This window comes from Orcinus orca, chromosome 20 (assembly GCF_937001465.1).
Source record: "Orcinus orca chromosome 20, mOrcOrc1.1, whole genome shotgun sequence".
In the NCBI taxonomy this organism is placed as follows: Eukaryota; Metazoa; Chordata; class Mammalia; order Artiodactyla; family Delphinidae; genus Orcinus; species Orcinus orca.
The window spans coordinates 41,988,939-42,004,375 of record NC_064578.1 but is presented as its reverse complement, the minus strand read 5'-3'; the positions used below and the strand labels follow the sequence as shown (position 1 = coordinate 42,004,375).

General features: G+C 54.6%; 1 protein-coding gene across 1 annotated transcript in view; it reads right to left on the bottom strand.

Annotated features, from left to right (window-relative positions):
• Window positions 1–11,068, bottom strand: part of CHST8 (carbohydrate sulfotransferase 8) — a 121,077-nt gene extending 110,009 nt beyond the window's left edge. Inside the window, exon 1 of the mRNA XM_004284146.3 lies at window positions 10,710–11,068. The gene's annotated coding sequence lies outside the window, so the exon portion shown is untranslated. The remainder of the gene's footprint in view (window positions 1–10,709) is intronic.
• Between the last annotated feature and the right edge of the window lie 4,369 nt (window positions 11,069–15,437).

Below are 15,437 nucleotides of genomic sequence, written 5' to 3'. Positions count from 1 at the left end.
CCCCTCACGGAGGCTGGTCATTCCAGATGTTTTGCAAGACTGATGGCCCTTTTACTTTACTTCTTCACCGCCTCTCCCTCTATGATTCTATTAATGAAGAAGGTATCCAGACCCCGATAAGATGGTTTTTCAGAGACACTAGTCTGTCATCTTCTCAGTCTGCCGGCTTTCCGAATAAAGTCGTATTCCTTGCCTCAACACCTTGTCTCCCATTCAGTGGCCTGTTGTGCAGCGAGCAGAGAGAGCTTGGGCTCGGTAACAGCCCACGATAAAGTTCTCACGCCTGGCCTTTGATGTGCAGTCCCAAGCACACCTCCTCCAGGAAGCCTTCCATAACTCACCGATGAACTCTGATCCCTGCTCTATGCCCTTGTGTGTCGATGAACTCTGGTCCCTGCTCTATGCCCTTGTGTGTCGTGTCAACTAGACTATAGTTTCCTGGGGGCTCAATGCACTTCCTTCCCTGAGGACTTCACATTTTGGACCCTCAGGGATGGGGCTCACACTGAGTGATCCACGAGGTGTCATCTCCCTGCTCCCCATCTTTGAGGGCCAGCCCAGACCTCCCTCTTCCAGAGCCCCCCGCAGATGCTCTGGCCAGAATCACTTGCCCTCACTCCCCAACCTCAGAGATCTCAAATCAGCCCCCCCCACCCCGTTATTCCCCCATGGGCTGCATCAGAGTTGTATGTGAATCTCTCTCCTGGAGGTAACGGCTGGGTCCCCAAACCAAACAAGAACAGAACCTGGATTTGATCACAGGTCTGATCCAGAACTCTCATCCCCCTGGCAGTACTGCTTTCCACATAATTGTCACACTTGAGGAGAAAAGGACCAAGTCACACCCAAAGAAAGGAGGCTTTATCATGGTCCCCATCAAAATGTGATGGGGCAGGAATGGATGAGGTGCTAACAGACTGGCCCTCTCGCCTTCACCTGACCAGAGGGCATGTCATCTATGCCCTTTGTGTGTCATCTATGAAAAGGTGGTGTTGAAAAGCCTAGCAGGCTACATGGAGCAGGGATGGAGCGTTGCTCTCTGCAGAGGGACCCAATGACAGATAAGCCCATCAGGGATGAGGGCCCCCTCGGGGTGCTCCTAAATGGCCAGTGCTTGGAGCACTGGAGGTGAGCACAGCTGCTGTGGGGAGGTCATTTAAAGGAACAGAGCACCAGGACAGAACACCCTCCAGGGTCCGAGAGCTCGACTTCCAGAGCCATCCTCATAGCAGCCCAGGCTTCCAACAAGTCCCTGTCAAGTCAGCTGGGGTGGGAGAGGACAAAGCCAACAGGCAGTGCTCCGTCCTCTGGCCCTGGGCCCCACTCTGTGCCAGGACTGTCCTAAGCACTGGGACACAGCAGTGCACATGACAGACAGGGCGGTCTCAGTGCTCCTGGAATCTGTGAAGGGAAAGAAAAACGAGCCCCGGAGAGACTGATGGACCACAGGAATCCATCTGGTCATTCTGGGACAGGTGGCCAGGTCCCAGCTTCATCCAGAGAAATAACCTGTCTACTCCACCCATTGCCTAACGACATGGAGGATTGAAACCTACCTGGCAGAGTGAATTACCAGCACCCTTGACATTTAAGACACTTAATGATTTGAAGATGGAAGTGAGTTTTCAAATTTGTTGAATAATGTTTTCAACTACAACACATCCTTGGCAAAAATAAATACTGTATTAGTCATCTGGGAAATCAAATTAAAACCACAGTGTGATACGTCTGCATACTCACAGAAGAGCTAAAATGAAAAAGGTTGACAACACAAAGTGTTGGAAAGGATGTGGAACAGCAGGCACTCTCATATATAACTGGTATGTGTTGGGGGAATTAGTACAACCCCTTTAGAAAACTGTTTGCTGGTACCTACAAAACATGAACATATGCATATTCTGAGACCCAACAATTCTCTTCTAGGTACATGCTTATGAATATGTGTACAACATATGCCCAAGAGATACATGCGAGAATGTCTTCAGCAGCACTGTTGATATAGCTCCAAACTCCGAACAACCCAAATCTCAATCAATAGGAGAAGGGATAAATAAATCAGGGTATCTTCACACAATGGGGTCCTATACAGTAACAAGAACAAACAAACTACAACAACTCACAGCAACACGGCGGACTCTCACAGACATGATGGTAAGCCAGACACAAAGGCACACAGACTTATGACTCCACTTATATCAAGTTTAAAAACAAAGAAAACCGGGCTTCCCCGGTGGCGCAGTGGTTAAGAATCCGCTTGCCGATGCAGGAGACACGGGTTTGAGCCCTGGTCTGGGAAGATCCCACATGCCGCGGAGCAACTAAGCCCATGCGCCACAACTACTGAAGCCTGCATTCTAGAGCCCGCGTGCCACAACTACTGAGCTCATGTGCCACAACTACAGAAGCCCATGTGCCTAGAGCCCGTGCTCTGCGACAAGAGAAGCCACCGCAATGAGAAGCCTGCGCACTGCAACAAAGAGTAGCCCCCACTCACCACAACTAGAGAAAGCCCGCACGCAGCAACAAAGACCCAACACAGCCATAAATAAATAAATTTATTAAAAAATAAAATCAAAGAAAACCAATCTATGCCATTATGAGTAAAGAGAGCAGTTACCCATGCTAGAAGGGAAGTATCAGGAAGCGATCACAGGGATGCTGCCATGTTCTGATCACTGCTCTGGTGCTGGGCACACAGGCCTGTCTTGTTTGCCAGATATTCATTGCATTCTGCACACAATCTGTGCTTTCGGTATGCACACCGTACTTGGAGTTAAAAGTTTTCAAAAGGGAACCCACCTACACTGTGGGTGGGAATGTAAATTGGTGCAGCCACTATGGAAAACAGTATGGAGGTTCCTCAAAAAATTAAAAAGAGAGTTACCATATGATCCAGCCATCCCTCTCCTGGGAATACATCTGGAGAAAACCCTAATTCGAAAAACTACATGCACCCCTATGTTCATAGCAGCACTCTTTACTATTGCCAAGACATGGAAACAACCTAAATGTCCAACCACAGATGAATGGATAAAGAAGACGTGTTATATATATACAATGGAATATTACTCAGCCGTAAAAAAGAATGAAGTAATGCCAATTGCAGCAACAGGGATGGACCTAAAGATAATCACACTAAGCAAAGTAAGTCAGAAAGAGAAAAGACAAATACCATATATCACTTATACGTGGAATCTAAAATACGATGCAAATGAACTTCTCTACGAAGCAGAAACAGACTCACAGACGTAGAGAACAGACTTGTGGTTGCCAAGAGGGAGGGGGGTGGGGGAGGGATGAAGTGGAAAGTCCTACCGTATAGCATAGGGAACTATATTAAAATCCTGTGATGAACCATAAGAGAAAGGATATGAAAAAGAATATATAGATGCAAAACTAAATCACTTTGCTATATAGCAGAAATTAACACATTGTAAATCAACTATGCTTCAATAAAAAATTTTTTTAAGTTTTCAAATGTACTGAATGCAAGACAGGGAAAACGCATCCATGGGAAATTGCTAAGAAAAGGGACACCAGTCTGTAGCGGCACATGCCCCCTAAGCCTTGGTCACATCACCAGACAAGGCCCTTGATCAACATGCTTCCTTGCCCCTGAGATGGAGAAGGACTGAGCCTCAGCTGAAAGACCAAACCCAGGAGATGATGATGATAATGACGATGAAATAATAGCAGTTTCCATTTACTGTGGGCTGGCTATCTGCTGGGCGCAACTGCTCTATGAGGTGTATTCTATTATCATCTCCATTTTACAGATAAGGAAACTGAGTCCCTAGTCCACAAAGTGATCACGTGGTGAAGCTGGGTTTTGAATCCAGGCAGTCGGACTCCAGGTGCTGGCTTCGCACAGGGTGGAGCGAGGGGTGGAGCTGGTTGCCATGGCTGTCCATTGACACTTTAATTCGTGGCAGAGGGAACTGAGAAGCGTTAAGTAATAGGCATAGATTGTGTTTTCACAGGGATGAATGGTCATGAAATTAAATTTGCAGATGAGGCCAACCCTCAGGAGTGGAAATAACACCAGTGGAGACAGAGGCCCAGAATCTAAGCAGGAGACGGCAAGATGGGCCCCATCTGGAGCAATGCAGTTCACCAGGCACACGGAGGCAGTAATCCACGCCTAAATGACTTTCATGAGAAAAACGTGTGGGAGTGGGTGCTGCGAGGGATGCTGAGGTGGCCGTGACCACGGACAGCAGGCAACCCCTGCACCACAGCAGCGGCAGGCTTGGCCCCCAAGCACAGTGACGGGAGAGGAGGCATCGGGCTGAGATCGCCATACGGCACCAGGTCACCACGCCCCACGTGCACAACCACCCCCGGCCCTGTGCCAGCCTCTGCCAAAGAGATTCGAATAAGATGTGGGGAACTGAGGGAACCATCGAGAAAAGCTCCTTGGAAGTAAGACTCAATTTGGACCCAGATGTGTGTAAGGCAAGGGGTAGAAAACAGTATTCCTGGCAAATGTGTCAAACAGGCTGGCTGTATCACCCACTGGCTCCACCAGTATAGACAGGTGGCTTACATCATGAACTGGGCCAAACCAGTGTAGACAGACTGTGTTGCACTTTGGGCTCAACCACCCCAGCTCCGGGAGACAAAGCCTGATGGGCAGGACCATGTCTGAGGGGAAGCAGGGGGCCTGAGCTGAGTTCAGCCCCAGGGAAGTCCCCGAAGCCAGAGAGAGAGTTTCAGAGCTTGTGCAAAGACTCCACAGAAAGTGGGGCAGGCGTGGACTAAACGGAAGGTTCCAGTGCTCACAGCCTTGACTCAGCCAGTGTGGACAGACTGCCTGCACCATGTACTGGCTCAGCTGGTGTAAAGTATCTGTGTCACACACTGGCTCCACCAGTATAGACAGACTGCACAGTTGAGCTCACTCTGTCTGCCCTCAGCAATCAGTGAGTACCTTCTCCATGCCGAGAGAGCAGTGCTTCTACCAGCATCATGACCCGCTGCGTTCCCTTGGCTTCCTCCAGACCTGGCAGGAGGTGCTGCACATGAAGGACCACAGTCAGTATTTGCTGCAGGCCTGGATGCTTCCCTCAGGAGCACAGGGAGAAAAGGCCCACCCCCATCTCCGGGCTGGGGGAGGGTCTCAGTGCTCACAGGCTTGGACAGATGGGTCTTGTCCAGGGAGATGAGTCAGCCCCCCAAGAAGAAGCAGCCTCAAAGGTTGGGACAGCTAGTCTTCCAGGTATGAGTCAACCTGAGCCTGGGCTGGGAGCTGCTGGCAGCGTGCTCTCCTGTGTTGCCTTCCCACTCATGAGCACGAGGGCATGACCGGTGGTCCACGGTGGCGAGTGCAGCAGGCAGAATAGAAAGGAAGGCGGATCTGGTGAGGCCGCACTCCAGGCAAAGAGCCCAGGGGCTGGAGGAAGCAGCCCAGGGAGGCCTGGGACCTGTGGAGTAGATCTGTCCCTCCTAGCATCCTCTCCTTGGTGCTCATCCCTCCCGTCCCAGAGTCTGGCCCAGCCAGGGAGGAGCTGGCTCAGGTCCAGGCAGAGTGAGGACAAGGTGACAGCGACCTGGCCTGTTGCCTGCAGCTCAGGGGCTGCTCGGCTCAGGGCCCGAAGCCAGCAGCGTGGGCACAACAGGAAGCGGGGTGACTCACAGGCCTGCTCCCCCCACTCTAGTTTTGGAAGATAGAGCCGGGGGGACCCAGCTGATGCCCGCGGGGAAGCCAGGGCCTGAGCTGAACTCAGCCAGCTGCACGGAACTCACCGGCATCAGAGCGGGTTTGGGAGCTCAGGGCCTTGGGCAGAGCCCCTCACAGAGGGTGGGGGGCAGGCACAGCCTGGCTCCACAGGGAGGAGGGAAAGGAGAGAGGATGGAGAATGAGGGGAGGGGAAAGGAGAGGAGTTCTTTCCGGGGCAGGCGGCAGCCAGCTGCCTGTCAGATACAAGTGGTGGCAGGTTAAGGACCTACCAGGGATGAAACACAGGTCGAGGCCACCTCTGGCCAGCAGGTGGGCATGAAGGGGGGCGTCCGAGCAGCCTGTCCTCATGAGAGAGCACTGACACTCAGCTGTCACTTACTGAGTGCCCACCACGAGCCAGGGCTAAACGGTGAACACACGGGGGAAGGTAGAAGAAGGCCCAAGGGCTTAGGGGACAGCTGGGAGGTGGGCCAGGTGGGCAGGGGCACACAAGTGGCTGCCTGACCCACCAGCCCTGGAGGATATAACCCAACCAGAGCGGATGGGCACTTGGAACATTCTGGTCCGAGGAGCACTAACAGCTCCCAGTCAAGATCCAGAAGCCATGGTCCCAACCACGGTCAGCATCTCCTCTCTGCGCGTAACCAAGCCCCGGCAGATTCATGCCCACGCACCCGCTGTGTAGGACCACAGCCACCTTCCTTCAGGATTACTGCAGCCCCCCTCCTCACTGGGCTCCTTACTTTGCAGCAGCTGGTAGCATCGAGTCCCAAGTCCCTCCCTGGCCTTCAAGGCTTTTTACGGCCAGGACTCCACCTGTGTCTCCAGCCTCGTCTCCCCCTCCTTCACCCTGCTGGCCACATGGGCCTTCCCACAGCTCCTGGACGGCGCTCTGCGATTTCTCTCACTCGTTCACATTCTGCGCCGGGAGGCTCCCTCCCTGCTTAGTTCCAGCTCTTCCTTCAGAGCTCAGCAGAAGAGTCACCTCCTCCAGGAGGTCCTCCAGAGCCCTCGGTCTAGGTCAGATTACCCTACTGTACATCTCGCGACCACCCAGATGCTTCCGTTATACGTTTATCACGGCCTAGAATCACACTTGTATTGGTGACTTGTTTAGTAATGGGGTCGTCTGGCACAGCATGAATCGGTGCGTGACGAGGGGATGGTGAGAGAGTTTCTGTAGGCGACAAACCCCAAGGGCAGGTGCCCCTCTTAGTTTTGCTTTCCCCAGAGCCTGATCCAACAACAGACACAAAATATTGGGTTGGCCAAAAGGTTTGTTCAGGTTTTTCCATAAGATGTTACGGAAAAACCTGAACGAAATTTTTGGCCAAAGCAATACATGCTCATATACGGTCACTGAACAGAGGGTGGCAAGGAGTCTGACGCTGGGAGTGTGGGACGGATCATGATTTGGCTTCTGGTTTCAATGTTGACAACTCTAATTTAGTTCAGATAAATGTCACTCACCAGGGCCAGCTCTGACCTTGAGTGGGCAGGGACAGGGTGTCTTGCCCTCCGTCACCAGTAGCAAGGAGCACTGATTTCCCAGAAATGCATAGCCTTCAAGGTGGGGAGTGGGAATGCTGAGACCCAGGTCCGTTGCCTGCAGACACTCTCTGACTTCCCCAAAGGTGGGTTTCGAGACGGAATTTTGCTTCTTGATGTCAACCTACCTGGTCACACGCAGGCTTCCCCCATTTTGCTGGTGGCCAAGGCTGCATCTGTGGCCAGCAGGTGCAGGTTAGAGCACCAGATCACAAATGACAGGTAGTTTTGTACAGGGTAAAAGTTACAACTTTTTCCCATGACCAATTTGTAAGTCTCATGTTCTGCCACAGTGATTTACCGACCACAGGGTCACACATCCTCCAGCCGGAAAGAAATGAGACAGCATCGCCGGTGTCCTCTGCCACCTGAGCTAATGTGGCTCTGTCCGCTGGCTGTCTGAGCCCAGGGGTTTCCTCTGCCTTTGGGCAGCCTTTTCCCAGGATGGAGGGAACACAGCTGCTCTGGAGTCGGACGAGCCTTGGCAGTGGCTCCAGAGACAGTGCCAGGGAGCCTACTGTCACCCCGCAGTCGCCGCACAGGCCACCTGCTCCCAACAAATGTCCAGAGGCTCCCAGACACCGTGGCCGCATATACGTCCAGACAACCAGCCTTGATAGCTTTTCTATTTCTCGCTGTCCCGTGTCAGAGCCACATTGATCTCCTTGGGCCAGCACTACATAAATCTCCTGTTTATAACTCATTACCTTCTGATTAGCTGAAAGGCTGGGTACTTAGTTCACAGTGTTTACTAACTCGAATCGCCATAGTTATTCATGAAGGAGCTGCCATCGTCCTTTGTCCACCTTCCTGCCCGTACACTCCCTCCCTGATCCATATTTCTCCAATGTGGCTGCCACACACGGATAAATCAGGGAGGTGTGGCAGAGGCAGCTAAGACAGGTGTCTGAGACTCCAGACCAGGCAGCAGGCAGGAGATGGGGAACCACACCTTCCCCCACCAGCCCCCAAAAGACTCCCGTGCCCACCGCGGGTGCCTTTAACCACATGCATCAGCTAGCAATGCTAAAAGCTCCCACCTCTTCGATTGGCAAAACCACAAAAAGCCTATCAGGCCACCGGTGGCAGAAACCAGGTGAAGCGCAGGGAAGCAGCCTGTGAGACGTTTCCAATCAGGAGAATCTGACGTTCCTCCTTTTGAAGGTGAATTCTGAGATGAGCCCACCAGGCACGTCCTCCCAAGAACCACACAGCACAAAAAGTAGTTACTGAACTTTCCCAGACTTATTAGCTTACACAAACAGAGATTTGAATAAATGTTTAAAAAATGAAATTCCCCTGATACGCTGTAATCAGTAAATGTTCATTACGGAAACACAGCAAATATGCATGAAATTTCCCAAGTGGTATTCTGGCTACAAGATGAAAAAGGCATCTCAAACAGCAGGCTGAGTTACAAAGCCTCCTCCTCTGGTCACAGTTCGGGAAAGCTCAAGCCCAGGAGGTCAGGTGAGGCTGCTCCTCTCCCCGCCGGAACCAGGGAAAATCAGAAAATGCTCCTTCGGCCACTCAGGCGATTTGGAAGTGAGCCCCCGCACTGGCTGATGGATGTGTCTCTATAAATAATTAATCCTTGACCTTGCTTTAAGAGAGCCTTGACTTTTAAATTTGGGGTCTTTTAAAAAATCAATACTGGGGGGAACATAAATCACTCTTGTGGAGTCTGATTCCAGGTAAATAAATAAATAAGCGATGCCTTCCCTCTGTCCCAGGCAACAGATGGGGTCAGACTTTGAGGGTTTTTTTTTCTATTTAACTGCTATTGGATTATCGATCATCCTATGAGGCCCAGTTCTCTTCAGGGTCTGAATTTTATCCCTCCTTTGGGTCACTTCACAGAGGCAAGTCTGATGAAGTCTTCAGAATATGCTTCCACACCCGCCAAGGGCTTCCCAGAACCCGTCCTGCCATATGTAGTGGGCTGTCTGGATTAAAACAAGGTCTCCTCCAGGGACCAGAGTGTCAACCCCTTCTGGTGGCCTATCTGCCTTGCCTTTGGGACAGGGGCAGAGGGTGGGCAGGAGAGGCTATGACAGTTGGGAAATTTTAAAGAGGGCTCTGCCACTCTTGCCCCAGAGGCTGCATTGTTCTAGGGCAGGACTTAGGAAAAGTTCTCCACCCCATGAGCAAGGGTCAAGGTGAACACAGATGTGAGAGGTTAGCTAAAGAAAGTGGGCTTAGTAGTGCAGCTGGTAAGCAGCCCAGGGATGGGGAAGCAGCTATTCTGCCCCTTACGCCTCTGCAACCGCCGCCCCCCACCCCCACCCCCCCGCCGCCCCCCCCCCCCCCCCCCACACACACACACAGGTCCCTTCACTCACAGGCCTCTCCTTCAGGCTCCGCTGCCAGGCCAGATCTCCGCCAAACAGATACAGAGGGCCCAACCCGTTCCCCTTAGCATAGCCAATCACGGCTCAGCCTACAGGTGGGAGGGGGCCCAAAGATCCGGGGTCCACCGCAATATCGGAGACGGCTAAGGGACAGAGAGTCCCAGGGTTGGCCCCTACTCTTCGTCTAGGACAGATAGCCGGGCAGCGAGTGCCCACAGCCGAGGGCGCTGCATAGTTGCCGCGCCAGCTCCACGTCGGGGTCGCGGGGCCTGGAGCCCAGACCTACCGCAAAGTTAGGGGAAGGGAGAGAGGTCACTTCCGACACAAGCGCCAGCACTGGCACAACTAAATCCCGCGAATGCGGCTTCGCCCGGCCGGGCAGGCCTCGGGCGAGGCTGGTGTGCAGAACGAGAAGCCAGCAGCTGAAGCTGCAGCCGCCGCCAGAGCTCGGCTGGGTCCCGCGGCAAAGCGGATCCTTTCACCGCCCACTCCTGGGCTCCTGCACTACTAGACACACGCACGCACACACCTTCACACGATCACTGACGCACACACACTCTCCTCGAGTACAAAACAGGCTGGTGCCCCGGAGAGTCGTGGGGTGAGGATGCGCGCGACGGAACCCGTAGGCACCTTCCGCCGTTCCGTAGGAAGCCAAGAAGGCAGCCTCTAACTCCTTCCTCGCCCCTGCCCGCCACAACCGGTCCCCGAGTCCCAGTCCCCAGCGCGCGGGAAAGCTCTGGGCGCCGCGGGGCTCCAGCCCGGCTCTCTCCGGGCCCGACGCTGCCTCCCCGCGCCCAGCATCCAGGGCGAAGAAGAGGAGCGGAGGATCCGCAGGGACCGAGGGAGCCCTCAGGGTGGCAGTTCACAGACGCGCGGCAACGACTAAAATCCAAGGAGCAAAAGTCTAATTAAAGTTCCCGCTACTGGAGCCAGTCCCCAAAGTGCGGCCAGACCGGAACCCCGCGCGCTCTATCTCCGCCCGCGGCTTGGGACTCTTACCGGCGTCGGTTCTCGGGTATGCGGCTCAGTGCAGTCCCGGGCCCTCCCGGGACCCTTCGTGGCGCCGCTCTCGGCGGGAGCCGGCACAGGGCGGGGACAGGGGTGGGGCGGGGGCGCAGCGCACCTACCTGGCGCAGCCGGCGCTGGCGGGGCCTCGGGTGCCACCAGCCCGGGCACGGTCCTCCACGGCGAATCCTCTGTTCCGGCGTGCCCGGGCTGCAGGGAGGACCCCCGCCCCAGCTCGGGCCTGGTGCCTCCTCCTGCTCGGAGCGGAGCCCCGTGCGGTGGGTGAGGCGAGAGGCGTGGGGCCGGCCACCGGAGCGCGCAGCAGAGGGAGAGGGCGCGGCGGCGTGTTCCTCCTCGGTCCCCGGCTCCGGTCCGTCCCCCTCCCGCCGCCGTCGTCGTTGTCGTCTTCGTCTCCTCTTCTCACTGCACCGCCGGATCCTACTCTCGCGCTGGGAAGGCTCCCAGCGAAGTGTGAGCGGAGCCTCCGGCGAGGCTGGAAATAGCGCCGCGCCCGCCCGGCGCCCCGCCCCCGGCCTGGGCCCCGCCCCGGGCCCCGCCCCGCGGTGGTGGAAGCGGCGGCGGTGGCGGGGTCGGGAGGGGATCACTCCTGCGAACGACTTGTCCCTCCAGGGAGCTCATGGGCTCCGCGCCCCCGCGCGCTCTGCGACTCCGGCGGCCCCAGGAACCGCGCGCTGGGAGGTAAACGCCGCTGGGCGCGGTCCGGCGGCCGCCGGGGTGGGGGTGGGGATGCCCGGCGTGGCGCCGGTCTCCCGGGTTCCCTGAGAGCCGGACTCCCGGCTGCCACTTGGCTCCAGACCGCGGCCAGAGTGCTGCCACTGCCTCGGGGGGTCGCACGCCGGCGCCGACCCCGGGAAAGGACTAGGTGTTACCAGAGTGGGCCGTGACCACAGCTGGGCAGGAGGGCGCGCCTAGGACCCGACTCTGCGGGGGCGCGGGGCTGGGGAAACGCATTGGATAGAGTCGAGGAAGACTGTGAAAGGTCCCTGGGCTACAGCCTCGGTGGAATTCGGTCAAGGTCTTGGGCAGCCTCGAGCCCCCGTGTCCCCACCTATCCCCGCATTCCTAGGGCTCTGGATTCCGCTGAAAGCGCCCCATGACTCAGGCTCTCCGTTGAGGGCTACCTCCTTGAAGTCCCTGTTGCGTCATGGACCTGAGAGCTGGGAGGGGTCCTGAACGAGGTCAACCTGGGTCAACCAACCCCTCTGCATACATCCCCCCAAGAGGAGAGTGGGCACGTGACAGATTCATAGCCACACAAAGCCAGGGCAGAGCAGGGACGTGAAGGGAGTCGGTGGGGGGCTCTGATATTATGGTCCTTGTTCTTCCAGAGAAGAGGCAGCCCCCACCTGCAGGGGCCCCGCAGGTGCCAGGAAGGAAGGCAGGCTGGCTTCTCACAGGAGCTACACGAAACTGCTAATCAGTCACCTCTTAGTCTTGAAGGGACACCCAGTATTTTCAAAAACCTGTAGAGAAACCTTTAGTAAAATAAAGTGAAGGATGTTCACCCTCCTCTCATTTTATCGGCTGATAAACTATCATGATCTCCCTCCGTTTCTGCAACAACTAAGTAGGCATTATTATTCCTGTTGTATAGAGGAGGAAACTGAGGTACAAGGTTACCCCCAGCATACAAGTTACAAGCCACCAGGTTGCTGGATTCCACACATCTGGAGGATGGCAGAGCCAGGATTGGGCTGCTGATTCCAAAGTAGAATGGGTTCGGTGCTGGGGTTCCCTCTCCAAGACCAGGGCCCTAGGCCCAGCCATGCTCCACTGGTTGCATGTTACTTGTGTGCATATGAGGGAGGGGGATGTGTATGGCTGAAATCTACCTGCTCCACCTCAGTCAGGTGCAGACTGGACAAACTGAATGTAAGGGACAAGGACTCAAGTGTTAGGGAGAGCAGGACAGTGGCGTCCTTATCCATCCCATGACCCAAAGCTGTCAGAGTTGAGAGGGAGGAAAGGAGGTGGCAAACAAAGGGGTAGGGCTTGGTGGTGAAGTGGGCAGAAATCTACTTTCCTGAGGAGCCCAGAGTTCCCTGCCCCTCTACCTGCCCCTGTGCCCCCTCGTCCCTACACCTCCAGCCCCCTCTCACCACCTGGGGTCCTGGCTGCTGGTTGGCTGGGCTGCTGGGCTGGGTGCTGAAGCCTGGTGGTCAAGGGAACCTCTTCAGTACCATGCACACACACACACACACACACACACACTCACACACTCACTCACTCACTGGACAGTGGGAAAAGGATGAGGAGAGGAGTTCCGATTCCCTGACCCCAGCCCTACAGTCAGGAGGAGGCTCTGAACCACAGGTGCCTCCACAGGATGAGTCTACACAAGCTCTACTTCCACAGGACGTGTCTACACAGGCTTTAACCCGGGCAGGCTAACGGTGAGTGTGGCTGGCCAGGCTGTCTCAGCTGCCCTGTGCATCTGTGTGCAGTGATCCTACTGGGAAGGACGGTTATTCCATTAGCTTTTCCAACCGTACTTATTAGCACTTATTTGCATCTAATATTCAGGCAGACCGACTAGGAATCAGAAATACTGCATTCCTTTGACATATGCTACATGCTCAGTTTTGCACTCAGACTTCCTTCTTGTTTCGAGAGGCCCTCAGGGAAATCCCCAAAGGGGGCCTGAGGTCCCTGGCACCAACGTACACTGAGATTTCCTCCTCGGGATTTGTCCAGGGCTGTGTGCCCTTTTTTGAAAGTCAGGCTCAGCCTCTGCAGCAAGGAAGGCGGAGAAACACTGCAAATCCCAGGCAGGAAGCCCTGTGCTCGCTTACGATTCTTGATATGTGTGTCTCCACTGAAAGATTAGTGGCAAACTGTTCCCTTTGCATCCCAACTAGGGTAAAAAGACATTCGTACTGGATGGCCCCCTGAGTCCACCTCCCAGGCCCCAGGAGAGGTAACAGGGGTTCAGAAGGCATTCTGTTACGGCCAAAGGGGTGGGTGCAGGAGGGGGCCTGGCCAGGCTTGGCGGAGGGCAGCAGGCAAATCACCCCTCCCCTGCTGGGCCCCGGACCATTCCCTGGAGCAGCGGAGATTCTTGCTGCCTTGGGGCGGGGAAGTGAGACAGCACAGCAGGGAAAGCACCTTGTGTTTGATGAAGGGCATGGAAACCGGGTAGCAGAGCTGACTCCTAAGTTCTAAACCTTCCATTCTGTTGCAGTGAGAAGCACCAGGACGCTGTTCTTGGAGGGGGATGGAAGTCATCTGGAGTGGCAGGTCTGGGAGCATCTGTCTCCCTGATCCCACGGGAGAGAGAAGAGAATGATGGTATGGACCAGGGGGTCTGTCTCAGGTCTCCAAGGGCCGGCTGGCTGGTCTTGAGCGAATCTCCTAGCCCTCCCCATCCTGTTTCTTCACTTGCAAAATGGGAACAGTCGACTCCGCCCCGCTAGGGCAGCAGGGATTCGCAGAAGAGATGAAGGGTGTGAAAACATTTTGAAAAGTGGAGTCCGGGGCCGGCCCGCCCTGAAATCACACTTAGATCAACCACCTCAGGGCTTAGGTGTCCAGCATCTGGCCCTATACTGACCTCTAAAATATCATGACCCCAAGGTTTCCCAGAGTCTCTTCACCACATCAGGACATGCTGATCTGAGCACCATTCAGATGGAGAACTCTTCCCCGGGGACCTAGCTGCTTCCCAGCTGCTTCTGCTGTGGTCCTGCTATGGGCTGGTGGCCAAGCCTTTCCTCCTTATTTGAATAGTGAGGGGAGTGCAGCCCAGGTTCTTGAGGCTCCTCCAGGCCTGAGCTGTGATTCCATGATTCCTAAAATTTCCTCACCTGGAATGGAGGCCCAGAGGTTCCCTTGGCCCCCTGGGATCTTATCAGATGAATGTCCCTTCCCTGCTCCTTTCCTCCACTCGCCGTGACCTTTCTCCTTTTCTGTCCACCCTTGGGTTTCTGAGGAGCTGGAGGGAATACGTCACTTTGCTTCCTTCTGTGTTGAGTTGCCTGAAATTCCCTGAATGTCAGCGTGCCTGTGTGAAAGTTGGCTGCATTAGCAATGCTGCTGGGGTTCCAGGCACCCACGTGTACCAGATACCTGTTATAATTTCTCAAATTCCACCATCGTAAGAACAGTTCCTTTTTAAAGAGCAGGTTTCTGGGGACACCAGTGTCCATCCTTAACACGACGAGAGCTGGGGAACAGATAGGGTTTCCTGGGTAGCACATAGTAGAAACTGACTGTGGTTAACTTGAGTAAAAAGGGAGGCCTTCTTGAAAGGACACTGGGGGTCTCAGAGCAGAGAGGAAGCCTAGAGTCAGCAACCAGGGCAGAGGGCTAGAGGACCCTTGGGGTTTACAGGAAGGGATACCCTGCTTCCAATCTAAGATCCACAGGTCTGCAGATGGCCTTTTGTTGACTCCAAAGTCCAAGAAGCAGCCGGATAGATTTAAGTCCAAGTCCAGCCCATCCACGCAAACTGGGCTCAGAGCCAGCCTGGTTTCTCTGTTGAGTCTTGCCGATATCAAGTTCATTTTGGTGCTTCTTAATTAAAAAGCAAAACAAACAAACAAACAAAAACAAACCACAAAACACTATTGAGCTAGTCAGCTGCAGGTCACTCCTTCAGTTCCCACGAATCCTTAGGCCCCATCATCCTCTGGCCGTCTGCCTATGGGAGAGGACACTAAGGTGGGGCTTAGCTGCAGGAGGGGGTCCAATAGACCCTGAACATAAATGGTAGAGATTTTTCTCTTCACTTTGCGGTAAAGAGTTTAAAATTCTAGACTATTTATACGTCACAACTCAGTACATGCTGTCTCATTTGGACCAAATGAATTCAGCATTCACGTCATGCGGGG